General features: G+C 41.6%; 1 protein-coding gene across 1 annotated transcript in view; it reads left to right on the forward strand.

Moving 5' to 3' along the window:
* B3GAT2 (beta-1,3-glucuronyltransferase 2) overlaps positions 1–15792 on the forward strand; it is a 72832-nt gene that overhangs the window by 17006 nt on the left and 40034 nt on the right. The gene's annotated exons all lie outside the window — the stretch shown is intronic.

Consider the following 15792-nt stretch of genomic DNA (forward strand, 5'->3'; position numbering starts at 1 on the left):
TGTCCACTTCAAGCATTTCTTTTTATTGAATTATTTGTGTATCTTTCTGTAATATTACTAAGTAATTCAAAATATGCTGCTTAGTTTCTGAATATTTAGGTTTTAAAATTATCTTTGGTTCTGATTTCTAGTTTAATTCTTTGCAGTCTGAAAGCATAATCTAGTTTTGCTCTATGGAAATGTGTTGAGGTTTGCTTTATATTCCAGTATGTGGCTGTTTTTGGTGCATATTCTGGGTGTACCTTAAAAGACTGTTTATTCTAATGGTGCTGGGCATGGAGTTTTATACATGCCAATTAGCTGAGCGCTGCTTAAATTCTCTGCATCCCTGCTGATACTTAGTGTGCTTGCTCTATCAAATACAAAGAGAGCTCTGTTAAAATTTCTGACTGTGACAGTGAATTTTTCTTCCTCTTTTTAGATTTATTTTTTGCTTCATGTATTTTGACGCTTTGTTGTTTGGTGCATACACCTTTAGATTTTTTTTTCCTGATGAATTGACTTTTTTATCATTATGAAATGTCCCTTATTATCTCTGGTAATCTCCCTGTTTTGAAAGCTACTTTGTCTGACACCAGTATGGCCACAATAGCTTTCATATGCTTGCTGTTTACATGGTATTCCTTTTTCCATCCTTTTACTTTCATCCTATCTCTGTTCTTATATGTAAAGTGTCTCTGTTGTAAATAGCATGATGCTGATTCTTATTTCTTTATCCATTTTGCTTTTCTGATACTTTTCTCCCAAGTTAAGGACGAAGCAGTCTGTAAACAAAGCCTCATTTAAATAACCCCTACTGTGACTCCTGTATGAGTAAACAGCTTCTGTATTTTGCTGTGAATTGGACTTTCCAAATTAGGTTTCCTTTCAAGGTTCATCTATATCTTTACTTTTGACCAAAGTGAAGATTGGTCATGATAACTTTATAAAATAACCTTTCACCGAGGCTACAGAGTCTACTTACTACTCTAGGGAATATTCTATAATATTCCTCCTTTTTAATATTTTCTGTAAGTGTTTAATTACTTCTATAATCTTAGAAGCTTTCCTCCCTGTTCTTCTTTTATTCATTTGCCATGTATTCTGAATATGTCTTCTACCAGGAGAACCTGTATTTGTTATTCTTTTCCTAACGTTTCATGTACAAAGGTAGAGGTGATCATACTTCCCAGTCCTAATGTGCTGCCAACATCATCCTATGCAAGTTTCCTCCCTTGCCCTGCTGTTTATTTCCTTTTATCCTTGTCTTCAGGCATCCATTCGAACATGCACACTGTGGATTATTCATTTCTGTGTGTCCTTATGAAATAGTGTTTTGTGTGCAGTATTTTAAGTGTGTATAAATGGCATTAATGGAATATAGCTTTTTCTATTTTTCCATGCTATACCAAATTTTAAAGATGTATTTTTTATTGCTGTATGCATCTCTAATCCATTTCTTCTAAGTGTGAGGCTTTTTTTAACATTTTTTATTGATTTATAATCATTTTACAATGTTGTGTCAAATTCCAGTGTTCAGCACAATTTTTCAGTCATTCATGGACATATACACACTCATTGTCACATTTTTTTCTCTGTGATTTATCATAACATTTTGTGTATATTTCCCTGTGCTATACAGTGTAATCTTATTTATCTATTCTACAATTTTGAAATCCCAGTCTATCCCTTCCCACCCTCTACCCTCCTTGTAACCACAAGTCTGTATTCTCTGTCCATGAGTCTTTAGATTCCACATATGAGCGATCTCATATGGTATTTTTCTTTCTCTTTCTGGCTTACTTCACTTAGAATGACATTCTCTAGGAGCATCCATGTTGCTGCTAATGGCGTTATGTTGTCGGTTTTTATGGCTGAGTAGTATTCCATTGTATAAATATACCACTTCTTCTTTATCCAGTCACCTGTTGATGGACATTTAGGCTGTTTCCATGTTTTGGCTATTGTAAATAGTGCTGCTATGAACATGGGAGTGCAGGTGTCATCCTGAAGTAGATTTCCTTCTGGATACAAGCCCAGGAGTGGGATTCCTGGGTCATATGGTAAGTCTATTCCTAGTCTTTTGAGGAATCTCCACACTGTTTTCCATAGTGGCTGCACCAAACTGCATTCCCACCAGCAGTGTAGGAGGGTTCCCCTTTCTCCACAGCCTCTCCAGCATTTGTCATTTTTGGATTTTTGAATGACGGCCATTCTGACTGGTGTGAGGTGATACCTCATTGTAGTTTTGATTTGCATTTCTCTGATAATTAGTGATATTGAGCATTTTTTCATGTGCTTTTTGATCATCTGTATGTCTTCCTTGGAGAATTGCTTGTTTAGGTCTTCTGCCCATTTTTGGATTGGGTTGTTTATTTTTCTCTTATTGAGTCGTATGAGCTGCTTATATATTTTGGAGATCAAGCCTTTGTCGGTTTCACTTGCAAAAATTTTCTCCCATTCCGTAGGTTTTCTTCTTGTTTTATTTCTGGTTTCCTTTGCTCTGCAGAAGCTTGTAAGTTTCATTAGGTCCCATTTGTTTATTCTTGCTTTTATTTCTTCTAGGAGAAAATTTTTGAAATGTATGTCACATAATGTTTTGCCTATGTTTTCCTCTAGGAGGTTTATTGTATCTTGTCTTATGTTTAAGTCTTTAATCCATTTTGAGTTGATTTTTGAATGTGGTGTAAGGGTGTGTTCTAGCTTCATTGTTTTACATGCTGCTGTCCAGTTTTCCCAACACCATTTGCTGAAGAGACTGTCTTTATTCCATTGTATATTCTTGCCTCCTTTGTCGAAGATGAGTTGACCAAAGGTTTGTGGGTTCATTTCTGGGCTCTCTATTCTGTTCCATTGGTCCATAAGTCTGTTTTGGTACCAATACCATGCTGTCTTGATGACTGTAGCTCTATAGTATTGTCTGAAGCCTGGGAGAGTTATTCCTCCAGCCAAGTGTGAGGCTTTTTAAAAATTGGATTTCTCATTAATGCTCTATTTATTTGGGAAATTAGAATTTGTCATGAAGTACTTTGCTGTATTGATCATCATAGCACTCTAGTGCTTTATTAATTGATAAAAAAAATTAAAACTCCAAACCTGCTAAGAGACTACTTGGTCAAAGACTACCAAAATGGGAAGTTCCCACTTTTCTGTGAATTAGGTCCCAGTAAGTGGGAATCTTGCACAGAGATGACAGTACCTCCATCTCCTAGGACTGATTCCCCCAGGAAGATGTTCCTGATGCTCCTGCCCCTTCTCCACTCAGGTTTAGTCTTTGTTGGATGTCCTAAGTTTATCTTCTTAGAATGATACCATATTTTCAGGGAGGGAGTATAGCTCAGTGGTAGAGTGTGTGCATAGCATGCATGAGGTCCTGAGTTCAATCCCCAGTACCTCCATTTAAATCCATATATACTTACGTAAATACCTAATTACCTTCCCTCCCAAAACAAACAAACAAAAAATATCATACCACATTTTGTCCTGGTTCAACAGTGAAGGCGTTTATAATGCTGAACCAAACCAACACCCCAAATAGCTACATTCGGTGGGGCTATGGTCAGAAAACATCACTTTGGGCATGAAACTGAAGAATCCTATATATTTTTGAGACTTCTGGTCCAAGAACATGGCAAGTGTAACAAACAGGAAACTTTTGGCTACGGGTTAGAAAACTCCAACTGCAACAATAAAAAAAAATTAGCTTAAACAATTAGCAGATATATTGTCTCACTTTGTTAGGAGAATAATTAATGCTGGCCACTGCAGCAGGTAGACCCTGACATCTCAGAAGGTTGATACAGTAAATTGATGGTCCTGCAGAGTTTTTTGGGGGGTTGGCAACTCTCCTGGATCAAGTTGGTGACTCAGACATACGTCCCAGTGCTTCCAACTTGTCCCTGCACCATCTATGACACATGGTCTGTAAGCTCACCCTGGTGAGATTGCACAGGTTGTTTTTAAGGACCAAAGAGGGAACTGATTTATCTGATTTCTGCCCATGTTCCACAGCCCAAAGTCAGTCATATGGCTCCATTCTAACTGCAGAGAATGCTGAGACACAGAGTCTCCCTATGAGCCTAGGAGGAGGAGGAGCTGTGATGAACGAGGAGCGACATTCCCCTATCAGGATGTCCAGATGGAGAGCAGGCTTCAGAGTTGGCCGACTTACAGACTCAGTGATGTCATCCAGGGCCCAGAGTCCCATCTCAGACTGTCAGCTTTGTCCAGCTCTTCTCCTCTTGGTTGTGAAACGGCTGCTGCGGTTCCAGCCATCACATCCAGACATGGCTATGTGCCAAGGTGGAAAGGGACCTCAATGGTTCCTTAGGAGTGAGGAAACCTTTCCTGGAAGCAGCCCAACACACTTCCTCGGATGACCAGAGCTGCCAACACTCACATTCCTTGTGGACAATCAGAATTTATCCCTGCCCTTGGGAGAGGGTCACTCTCTCCTCAGTCATGTTTGGTGGAGGGGTGAAGACGGCTGATCCCCACTGAGCTAAACTGAAGCTCAGTAAGGGAGAGGACAGAGTCGATGCTGAGCAGGTAGTCAGCAGTATCCACCACAGACCCTCTCTCCCTCTTATGTCATTTCCAGTCCATAGTAAAAGTTGTGATTTTCTTTATGTGGTTCCTGCTCTGTGCTCAGTAAGTTTGTGCCTAGCATTACTGACTTGCTTTTGCTATGGAAATGCTGTTTTCCTTGATATTTGCTGGTGTAGATGGAAGCTGCTAGTTATCAGTCGCCTCTGCTCAATTTTCTTGTATCCATGTATCTCTGTAAATTTCCTTATGTCTTTTCTGAAGTAACATTAGATCTTAATTAAATACTGGGAAAGAAACCCAGAGGCATAGGGATCTTAAAGGAAACAGGGGACAGGGTTGAAGAGCAAGAAAGCAAGGAATATTTTATTATATTCCATTTTTATGAAAAGAGAGTTTCTACCCCATTGCCTAGGGAAGAAGTGGGATTGCATGTCTTTTTCAAAACTTGTTTTACGACAACACTGTGTGTGACAGAGGAAGTGTGGTTATTCATGTCTCAGAACATTATACCTAACACTGAAACTGGTTGGTCATAAACAACATCTTTTAAGAATATCTGAGTGTTTTAAGGACCTCTTTCCCCCACTCTTCTCTCTGAGAAAAACAGGAGATGGATCACTGATTTTCATATGGAGAAATTAAGAAACAGAAATGAAAGAACTTGAACTTCCTCACACACTCAGAGACCGAGCAGACCAGAGCAAGGGGTTTAGGGCCAGTATTTATTCAGGAAAACAGATTGAGAGCAGCCAGGGCCGTTCCTGTAGTGAACTCGGCCACCTCTTATGCAGTGACTGATGGAAAGGAGGTGAAAAAATCAAGATGTCCCCCCAGTGTCCTCCATTCTACTCAGACACACACATGCACACAGCACTAGAAGACTTTTTCTGAGACCATATTCATTTTTTTTTTAATGCTTCCAAAGCAGTGGTGTTAATTGGTAACTTTCCTTGAAGTGTAGACTAGCTTCTTTGTATCTGAGTCTGTCTGTTGCATGGAAGGGCTGGTAGACTAGCAAGACCAGCTATCAGACATGGCTCGGTGCTCCAGATGCTCATCCCGAGTGCACTGTATGGCAGGAGAGGCACCCCTCTCTGTGCTGGACACACTGCCACAGAGCTGGGTGACATTCTCTCTGCTGTGACAGAAGTCAGGGCTCTGGAAAATTGTGGGGAATGTGGAGCTAACAGAGCAGATTTTAAAGGTTGGGACTACTTAGCATATTGAAATATGTTAGCATGCTAAGTTGTGGACGTTTTCTGCAAACCTATCTACACAGTTGATATATTTTTCCTTTTTTGAATTACTATTGCCTTTTACATTTTTAAATACAACTTTAAAGTTTACACTCCATTTACAATTATTACACAATACTGGCTATACTTCCCAAGTTGTGCAGGACATCCTTGAGCCCACCCAGTCTACACCCAATAGTTTGTGCCTCTCCTCCCCTCCCCTCCCTTGCTCCTTCCCTTCCCACTGGTGACCACTAGATTGGTCTCTGTATCTGTGAGTCTGGTTCTTTTTTTGTTATATTCACTAGTTTTATTTTTTACATTCCACATATAAGTGATGTCATACAGGATTTGTCTTTCTCTGTCTGACTTATTTCACTTCGCATAATGTCCTCTAAGTCCATCCACATTGCTGCGAATGGAAAAATTGTATTCTTTTTTATGGCTAAGTAGTATTCCATTCTGTGTATGTGTGTATGTATGTATATACATATGCATACATGTACCACATCTTCTTTATCTGGTCACCTATTGATGGACACTTAGATTGCTTCCATATCTTACACATTTGATTTTATGCAAAGTTTTCCTCTTTGATATCCAAATATGGATTACCATGATTTTTGGCAATTAGTTAATTATGTTCATCATTTCAATAAACATCAAATTTTACTGAAGTATATAGATCTATACAAGGAATAGTGGAATAGAGGAAGCTTATTTCAATTTTTTAGAAGGAACATATCTCAACATTGATGGCAGGGGAGAGGATGGGCTTATGTCGGGTGAGGGGACCTCCAAAGTAATAACCCTTTTCTCTTGTCCTTGTCCGATGTTGTCACAATAGCATAATACTCCTGGCTGGACTTCTTTTCTGCAACATGCCTTGAAGAAAATAGAAATTTAATTAGTCATAAATTTGGCTGTGATAAGTCCACATAGACCGAAAAAAAAAAAAAGAAAAAATCGCACTTGGATGTTTAGTCTCCATGACGGTCATCTGTTTTCTCATGCATGTATTCAGGCCAAACCTCTTTTGCAAGGACACCACACAAGTGACATTAGCTTCCTCCTCCTGCATCCAGTGAGGTGGCACTGATGGTCAGGTCATCTCACGGGTGGTGATGGTCAATCACTTGGTCAAGGTAGTGACTGACAAATGTCTCCACTGTAAAGGCACATTTTTCTTTCATAATTAGTAAGTAACCCATAGACTGATGCCCTAAGACAGTGTGAATACCTTGTTTCCCAATAGCTTTGACCTAAGAGTTCTAGCGTCCTGTGACGATTATTGTTGAATTAGTCATTACTGTATTTTGTGGGTAGCAAATGGTGCTTTTCTTATTGTGTCATTCCCTCTACATTTGTCAGCTGGCTTCTTCTTTCTTCTTCCCCTCCTGCCAAGAATATATATGCATTTCTTTTGTGGGGGAGGATTAGATTGATTGGTTGATTGATTTAATGGAGGTACTGGGGATTGAACCCAGGATCTCATGCAGGCTAAGCACATATCCCACCACTGAGCTAAGCCCCTTCCCCCGGATTCTTAAAGAACAGCTTCTGCTGACCTTGAACAATGCAGATTTGAACTTCATGGGTCCACTTATATGTGGATGCTTTTCAGTAGTAAATACTACAGTACTACGTAGTCTGTGGTTGGTTGCCTCCATGGATGCAGAGGAACCATGGATACAAAGAACTGACTATAAGTTATATGTGTATTAACCCCTGCCTTGTTCAAGGGTCAACTGATTTTTATCCTTAAGAGGATAATCCTTGAGGGAACTGAGAAGATGCTAGAACATTCCCGTACACCCCACACCAGTTTCCCCTATTGTTAACATCATACATTAGTATGTTGCATGTGTTATGAGGAACAAAGCAATAGTAACTAAAGTCTGTTCTTTACTCAGACGTCCTTAGTTTTTATCTGGTGTCCTTTCTCTGTTCTGGGATCGTATTTTGGGTACCACATGACGTTGAGTTGTCACATCCGGTTTTCTCCGTAGGTTCTTCTTTGACTGTGACGGTTTCTCAGAATTTCCTTGTTTTTGATGACCTTGACAGTTTTGTGGAGTCCTGGTTAAGTATATTGGAGCATGCCACTCTCTTGGGATTTTTCTGTGGTTTGTCTCATGATTAGAATACCGTTATGGGTTTAGGGGAGGGGAAAAGCCATTTTCATAAATCAGGGCAAGGGTACATACTATCAACGTTATTTTATTGCTCAAATTCTTCCAATTCTGGCCACTGGGCACTCTTTCAGTTGGCTGTGTTCTTTCGACATAGCCCCCATCAATGTGGGTTTGTTTGGAGCTTCTGTTTATGTCTTAAACCACTTCCTTATTTTCTACTCTTGGCACTAAAAGATGCTTTAGGCTGTGTACAAATCTTGTATATTTCCCATTCTCTGTCCTAGAATCAGCCACTTCTCCAAGAAGCCCTGGTTCCTTTAATTGGGGAATGTTGTTAGAAAAGACCACTGAGGTAAAGTACCATTCTCAGCGCGGCATTTCAAGGGTACACACTGTCACTGTGACTTATCAATGTGGGTGTTAACCTTGACCATCTGGCTGCAGTATGCTTATCAGGTTTCTTCCCTGTAAGGCTTCTTCCATACTGTTCTCTTTAGAAGGAAGTGACTGTGCAGTCCGCACCCAAGGAGTAGAGAGCTCGCTCTGCTCCCTAGGGTGGGAGGAGGGTTCCCTACAGACAATATTCGGAACTCTTCTGCACATGACATTTGTATGTTCCCCGCTTGCTGATTCATTCAAACATCTGTTTAGATACCTCAGTTGTATTAGTGTTTAGTATTTATTTTTTAATTAGTTTGTAATCTAATTTTGTTGCTCAAATTGTCCTAACTTTGGCCGTTTGGTAGACTCCAGTGGGCCTTTTTGTATGTCCCCATCAATGTGCACTGTTTTTGTTTTTTGGTTTTTGTGTGCTTGAGTGTTTCCTTACTTTCTGGCTCTAAAGGTACCCCCAGGATCATCTGGTATATTTTCTGCCCTAGTCTTAGAATCAGCTACTTCTCTGAGTAGCTCTGGTTCCCTTTATTCAAGCGTGGTATTAGAAACCAAGGCCTGGTGCTTGGCGGGATCATTGCTCCCGGAGCATCACTGCTTCTCCACCCCCTCAGCTGGCAGAACAAGGAAATGTGTGTATATGCTGACCAACATCTACACACATATCTATCTATACCCATCTCTATGTTAGGCTAAATGTGAGTTCATACTGATGTCTCCAACTCTAGTCCAGAACCACATGGATCATCCTAGCCTTCTCTTTTGCTTATCTGTAAGTTCTCACTCCAAGGTGAGAAACCTGTCTCCCAGCAGCCACTGTCTGAAATGGATCTATTTTCCTTAAGGCATTCAGTGTCCAGGACCTCTAGCACCTGAGATCCTTTCTTCCTGGAAAGTCTGTGGTCTCCCTGTCCACGGTGGTCCATGCCTTTCACACCTTAGGCGAAGCTCACGTTGATGACCTCAAGGAAGCCTCGGCAGGACCCAGATCACGTCAGATCACCTCACAGCTCCACCCGCTTCCCTAATAGCCCTTAACAGCCTAGATTCAAGTACCTAATTTTGCAGTGGGTTGTGTCATTGCCTTTTCTTTCCCATAACATTGGCTTTGTAGGAAAGGACCTTGTCTGCCTTGCTCAGGGGCTGGCAGCAGACACAACATTAGGTGTAGGATCAATATTTACTGGAAAGACAGATGAGGTTTGGCAGAAATGTTCAACATGATGTTCCACCCAATGATATAGAAGGGTTGAGAATATAACATTAAGAACATTTCTGCTTTCTAGAAATCTTAGCTCTTTTAAGTAATTAGCTGATGCACCTCAGAAGTTCATGCTATGGAAATGGTAGTGTATGGAAATCAAAATAGGACCCCCCCCAAAAAAAACAGGGTGATGTAAAGTCATGTGAGGGACGCCGTATGGACTGAGTAGTGCTGAGCCACGACACAACTAGCTGAAGGAAAGGGATGGTGACATCTTGAAGGGCTGATGCAAAAGAGAGCAGATGTGACGTTCATTTTCAGACTTGCCTCAGAGAAAACTTTCGGGTGGGTTGGATCATATAAATATAGCTTCCAGGTTGGAAAATGTCAGATGTTTACGCACAAGAATGTTGGGAAGGATTCTCAGCTCCAAGTCATCACTTCTCTGTCCCTCCATCATCGTTGCACTGCTCTGTCTTTTCTGGATTTTGCTCATGGGATCCTGCTGCATTTAGGATGATTTTTTTTTGTTTCTGGTTTGGGGTGTGTTGTGGGGGGCTTGGGGGGCCATTTTTCTGCCACTAAACAGACGGGTTTCAAAAGCAGGATATGGAATGTAAAATTCTTTATTATAATTCTACCCCTTGAGGGTGCCTATAGCATTTTCAGTTCCATAAGGTCAAGGATTTTATTCATTTCCTCTTGGAAAAAATATAACAAGATTTCTCCTAGTGGTGACTCTTAAAGGAAGCTAAAGTCATCTGTTTAGCTTTTTCTGCTTTACTTGGATGATCTCATAAGTGTGGTTTTCTGTAGTCTTCCAGTCCCTGGAGCTGGCCGCTAGCCATTTCCCAAAGAGGGACCAAAGTGATGCAGCTTAAAGCTGCAGGGAAAAAAAGTTGGCTACAGAAGTAGGATGTGGTGGTAGGCAAGGGTCACCTGACACGGGCACGCCCAGTAGTTACCTGCCACCCTCCTTTTCTGGAGGAGATGCGAACAACCAAGCACTGCCTGTCCTGGGGAGTTTAAAAGGCATTTAGTCTAGGGGAGTGTAGAGTTATACCAAACGTATCCCGTGGTCTTCTGTAGCCATTGGGTCTGCCCTTGATTTTGGCTGGTTGCTCTGCAAGCCCTGTCTATTTCATTGGGGTCATGGTAGAAGGAATAAGTGACAGAGTGTGACCCTGGTGTTGAATAAATAGGAAGAGAGTGCCTTTGGGGGCCAGACCTGTTTATCATTTTGTAACTTCTATGAATTTGTGAATTGCTTCCTCTTTGTCTTCACATCCAGTGCTTTATTCCTCGGTTTGAGGCTGGAGCTCACACCAGGCATCTGAAGTTGTATCAGTTATGTAACTGCTATTTTATGTTAAGAAAGTCATAAAGCTTTTATGGGCTGAGAATCTTTTAGTTATATGAAAGTGGTTTTACTTTTAATAGTAACAGTCATTGTTAACATCCCCCCACTCCTCAGAAAAGGAGGTAGAATCTTTAAGGAGCATAGATTGAGTGGAAAGGACACAGAACAAAGGATAGATCCCAGGGGTGGGGCGAAGACGTTCTGTAAATAGCTGTGCTATTTTCCTTTGAAATGTCTAGCACACCCTATGTGGTATCACGGTCCTGTGCTGAGGGGCTGTATGTCTAACTCTGTGATGAAGGATTTCACATTGAATCTCAGAGCAGTGCATACATGCCAAGGGCATCTGGACCTTTCTGAAGTTTTAAAGAGCAGTCATCCCCCTGTATCTGTGGGGTGTTGGTTCCAGGACCCACTGCAGATGCCAAAATCTGCAGATGGGCAAGTCCCATAGTTGGCCCTCCGTATCTGCGGGTCCGGCATCCGCGGATTCAACCATCCGCGAATGTGAAGGATGCGGATCTCGCGGATGCGATGGGCTGACCGTATTTAAATGACAGACTTTTTTTTTTTAATTTGGCACACTTGGAAACATAATCCTGCCACATCATCTGCATTTAGGTCTCCCTTGATTCCCCTATAGCACCCAAACTTCTGAAAAAAAATAAAACCTGGGTAAGAGCTAACTCTGAGCTGCCCTCAGAAATTTGGAGTGTGCTGAGCAAAACCTACATGTTAGCATGAAATGGGCACAGAAATGTGAGGTTTGGCTTCTTTGATTCACCTTATGACCTAGAATCCTGGGCCATTGTAGTCTCTGGACAAAAGCCCGCCTGTCTTCCACGGCCCCATTCAGTGAACAGCCACCCGGAGAACATGTCTGACCGTGTTTATTTGCCCCATAGGAGTGCTCCCCTAGTTCCCGCGTATTGTTCTCGTTAAGGTAATTTCTCTTTTCCTGTTTCCTCTCCTTCTGTCTGTCTTCCTCTTTGACTGTGAGCGGCCCCTTCACAGCACAGGCTCAGCTGATGGCTTGTTACAGGTGGCCCACATGTCGCCTACCGCCCGGTGCTCACACAGTGTTTTCAGGGGGAGGGTGTAGCTCTGTGGTAGAGCGCATGCTTAGCATGTGCGAGGTCCTGGGTTCATTCCGTTAATTTAAAATTAAAAAAAAAAAGGAATGTTTTGCACCTGCTGTATGCAGGCACAACCTAAGTATGCTCAAGAGGACACACAAGTCTGAGATGGGCTCTGCTCACCAGCTTTTCAGGTTTGAAAATTTGGTGTTCTGAGCAAAAACAGTTTAGGGGCTGAAAAATCATGGGCATTTTAAGGAAACAGCCAAAAGAAGAATAAGTACTATTTTAGTGCCCTGTTAGATATAAGGCCATTCTGTCAACGTGAGAAAAACATGTATTAGATTTAATTTGGTTTCTTAGTATGTTTGGCAGGTTTGAGATATAAGACAAAAAAAATGGAAATGTCTTCATTTTCTGCAGTGTGTGAGGGAACAGGAGTCTGAAGGTGGAGGGGATTGAGAAGAGGACTCAATTTTTGTGAAAATTTTAGTAAATTTTCTGGCTGTTTTGTCCACCTGTGGAGAAGACCTAGGACACAAAAGCATTAGTGTTAATGTTGATTTGAAATTAAATCCCAAAAACATTGCTGAGAGAAATTAAAGATCTAAATACATGGAGGGGGAGAGATCATATTCATAGGTTAGAAGACTCGATGTTGTTAAGGTACTAAGTTCTCACCAAATTGATATATAGATTCAATGAATCCCAGTCAAGATTTGCCAAAATTCACCAACTGACTCTGAAATCCATATGGAAATGAGATGCATTTAGAACAATGAAAACAACTTTGGTAAGACATAGAAAACAAACATGGTTATCAAGAGGGGGAGGGCTAAATTGGGAGTCAGGGATTGGCAGATACAAACTGCTGTGTATAAGAGGTAAACAACCAGGTCCTACTGTATAGCCCAGGGAACCATATTCAATAACTTGTAATAACGTATAATGGAAAAGAATATATATTTGCATGTATGACTGAATCACTATGCTGTACACCAGAAACTAGCACAGCATTGTGAATTAACTATACTTAAGTAAGAAAAAAACAACTCTACAGAGCTGGAGGACTAATGCTGCGTAACTACAGCTGTTATCATAAAGCCACAGTAAATCAAGACAGAGAGGTGGTGGCACCAAGATCACCAAGTAGACCAATGGATCAGAGGGGACTGTCCGGAAATAAACTCACACATGTGTAGCCTCTGATTTTTGACAAAAGCACAAAAGCAGTTCAGTTGTTCTGGGACCATTAGATACAGTTGGAACAATTGGATATCCATAAGCAAGAAAAAAAGGAAAAAAGAATTTCAATCAGTCCCTAATATCATATATATAAATTAACTCAAAATAGATCATAATCTAAATATAAGACCTAAATCTATAATTACTTCTAGAAAAGAGGTGAAACCCTTAGGTTAGGCAGAAATATCTTAGATATAAACACCAAAAGCATGATTCATGAAAGAGCAAATGGATGAATTGGACTTCATCAACATTAAAAGCTTCTGTCTCTCAAAAGACACTATTATGAGAATGAAAAGATGAGCTACAGACTAAATGAAAAGATTAATAAGTCACATATTTGAGAAAGGACTTGTATGCAAAATATATAAATAACTCTCAAAACTTGATAGTAAAGAAATAAACAATCAATTCAAAAAGTAGGCAAAAGATTTGAACAAATATTTCACCAAAGAAGCAAGACAAATGGCATGCAAACAAACACATGAAAGGATCTCAGCATAATCAGTCATCAGAAAAATGCCACGTGAAACCACTGTGAAATATTGCTAGTACCTAGTAGAATGGCTGAAATGCAAATGAACCGCATTGAGCGTTGGTGAGGATGGGGAGTAACTGGAACTCTTGTATACAGCCAGTGGGCGTGGAAAATGGCGCAACCACTTTGGAAAACCATTTGTCAATTTCTTAAAAAGTTAAATGCACACCTCCCATGTGATCTGGGCATTCAACTCTTAGGTATTTATCCAAAAATAGTGACGTCCACGTAGGCTTGTGCACAGATGTTTGTAGCAGCTTCATCTGTAATAGCCAAGAGCTGGAAACAATCCAAATGTCCATCAACAGGTAAACGGATTAAAAAAAAAAAACCTGGACATCCATACACTAGAATACTAGTCAGCAATATACGAAATGAACTACCGATGCACATGGAAGCATGGCTGAATCTGCAGATGGTTCTGCGGAGTGAAAGAAGCCCAGTTGAAAAAGACAGTACGTACTGAGGGATTCCATTCATATAAACTTCGATGAAATGTAAGCTAATGTACAGTGACAGAAAGGAGATCAGTGGTTGCCAGGGGGTAGGGGGTGTGAGGACTGTGCGGGGGGGGGTGGGTTTGAAAAAGAGCACAAGCGAACTTTGGGGGTAATGGGTACGTTCATTATCTTCATTGTGGAGAAGGGTTCACGGCTATTTACATAGGTCAAAATGGATCAAATTTTACACTTGGAAAAGTGCACTTTACTCTTTCAGGGGTGCCTAAGACTACCCACGTGTTTGGTGATTTACTAGGACTCCAGGCACACAAAACACGGTTGTCCCTGGGGCTGAGATTGAGTACCGTGAGGCAGGAAAGATGTGGAACCAGATCAGAGAGGGGAAAGAATCAGGCAGGGTCTGGAGGAATCCACGTGCCTCCCCCATGTCCCCCCGCTCCCGTGAGGGCTCACCCAGGACACCTCCCCTCCAGCAGCGAAAATGTAACCATGGCTGTGCTGTGGTTATGCCCACTGAAACCTGTTTCAGGTTCTGCATTTTCCCTGGCGGCTGGTCACACAGGGACCTTTTGCCCACTGGTATTTCACATTCCCAAAAGAAAGACATGTTCAGTGGCCCCGGGCAGGCAGAACAACCACAACCCTATTAGCCTAAGAACTGCTTCCAAGCCAGCTTCCCATATGCCAGCCAAGGGCCAGCCTTGTAAGTGGGCCTTTCTGAAGATAACGGTCTCAGGGCTGTTAATGCTTCTCTGCAGTCAGTGAAACCTCAGTAGCACTTTTTTAAATTATTCTGTACATTGGTATGAGCTAGTGCAAGGCAATGGTGGTCAATTTCTTGGAAAAGTTCTAGACTATAAAATAGTAACTTCAGATTTGTGGGAGACCAATATAGTAAAACCTTCATTACTTGGATTGGTTCATACTCCAAAATGATCTTTTTGGAGCGAGGTGGGATGTTAATAAGTACACAAAATTGGGATACTTGACAAATGGGAGCTTCAAGACATTTTCATCCTTTAATAATACGACTTTTCTTTTCAGTTGTATTTGAAACTCTTTCCCACGTGTGAAATCTTTCTTCCTTTTCATTAAAAAATTTCCTTGATTGATAGTCATTTTCATCATTGGTCAACTGGTTATGACCTAGTTCTACAGCAAATAAAAAGTAAAGCATCAGTGTTCAAATTGTAACAACCACAACACTGGGTCCGCCAGCTGCCGCTGTGTGTGTTTTGCGCTGCCCAGGGCACCCGGCTGGGAGGGTGAGGAGAGTGGAAATCCAGCCTGTGCCTTGATGGCCAAGCCAGCCCCCTCGCCCCGCCTGGGTGTGTCTGCCCAAGAAAGGAGCACATCTTTCTAGTCTGCACAGAGACGCCACGTGGGCTGCCTCTGGCCCCAGCACACACCCTGGGAGGGGGGAGGGGAGGCGGGGGTTTGCTGCTGATGGTGGTAGCTTCCACCCTCCCAGGTGCTCCTTGCTGTCAGCAGGCTTTGTTGTGAACACATCTTTCCCCTTAAAGAGATCCAGCAGGTAACTTCCAGTTGAGGGCTGTCCTTACTCAAAGCCCCACTGGGAACCGGCATGTGTCCCTTGTGCCAGGAGAGGGCCAGCTGT

This window comes from Vicugna pacos, chromosome 8, assembly GCF_048564905.1.
Source record: "Vicugna pacos chromosome 8, VicPac4, whole genome shotgun sequence".
Classification (NCBI taxonomy): Eukaryota; Metazoa; Chordata; class Mammalia; order Artiodactyla; family Camelidae; genus Vicugna; species Vicugna pacos.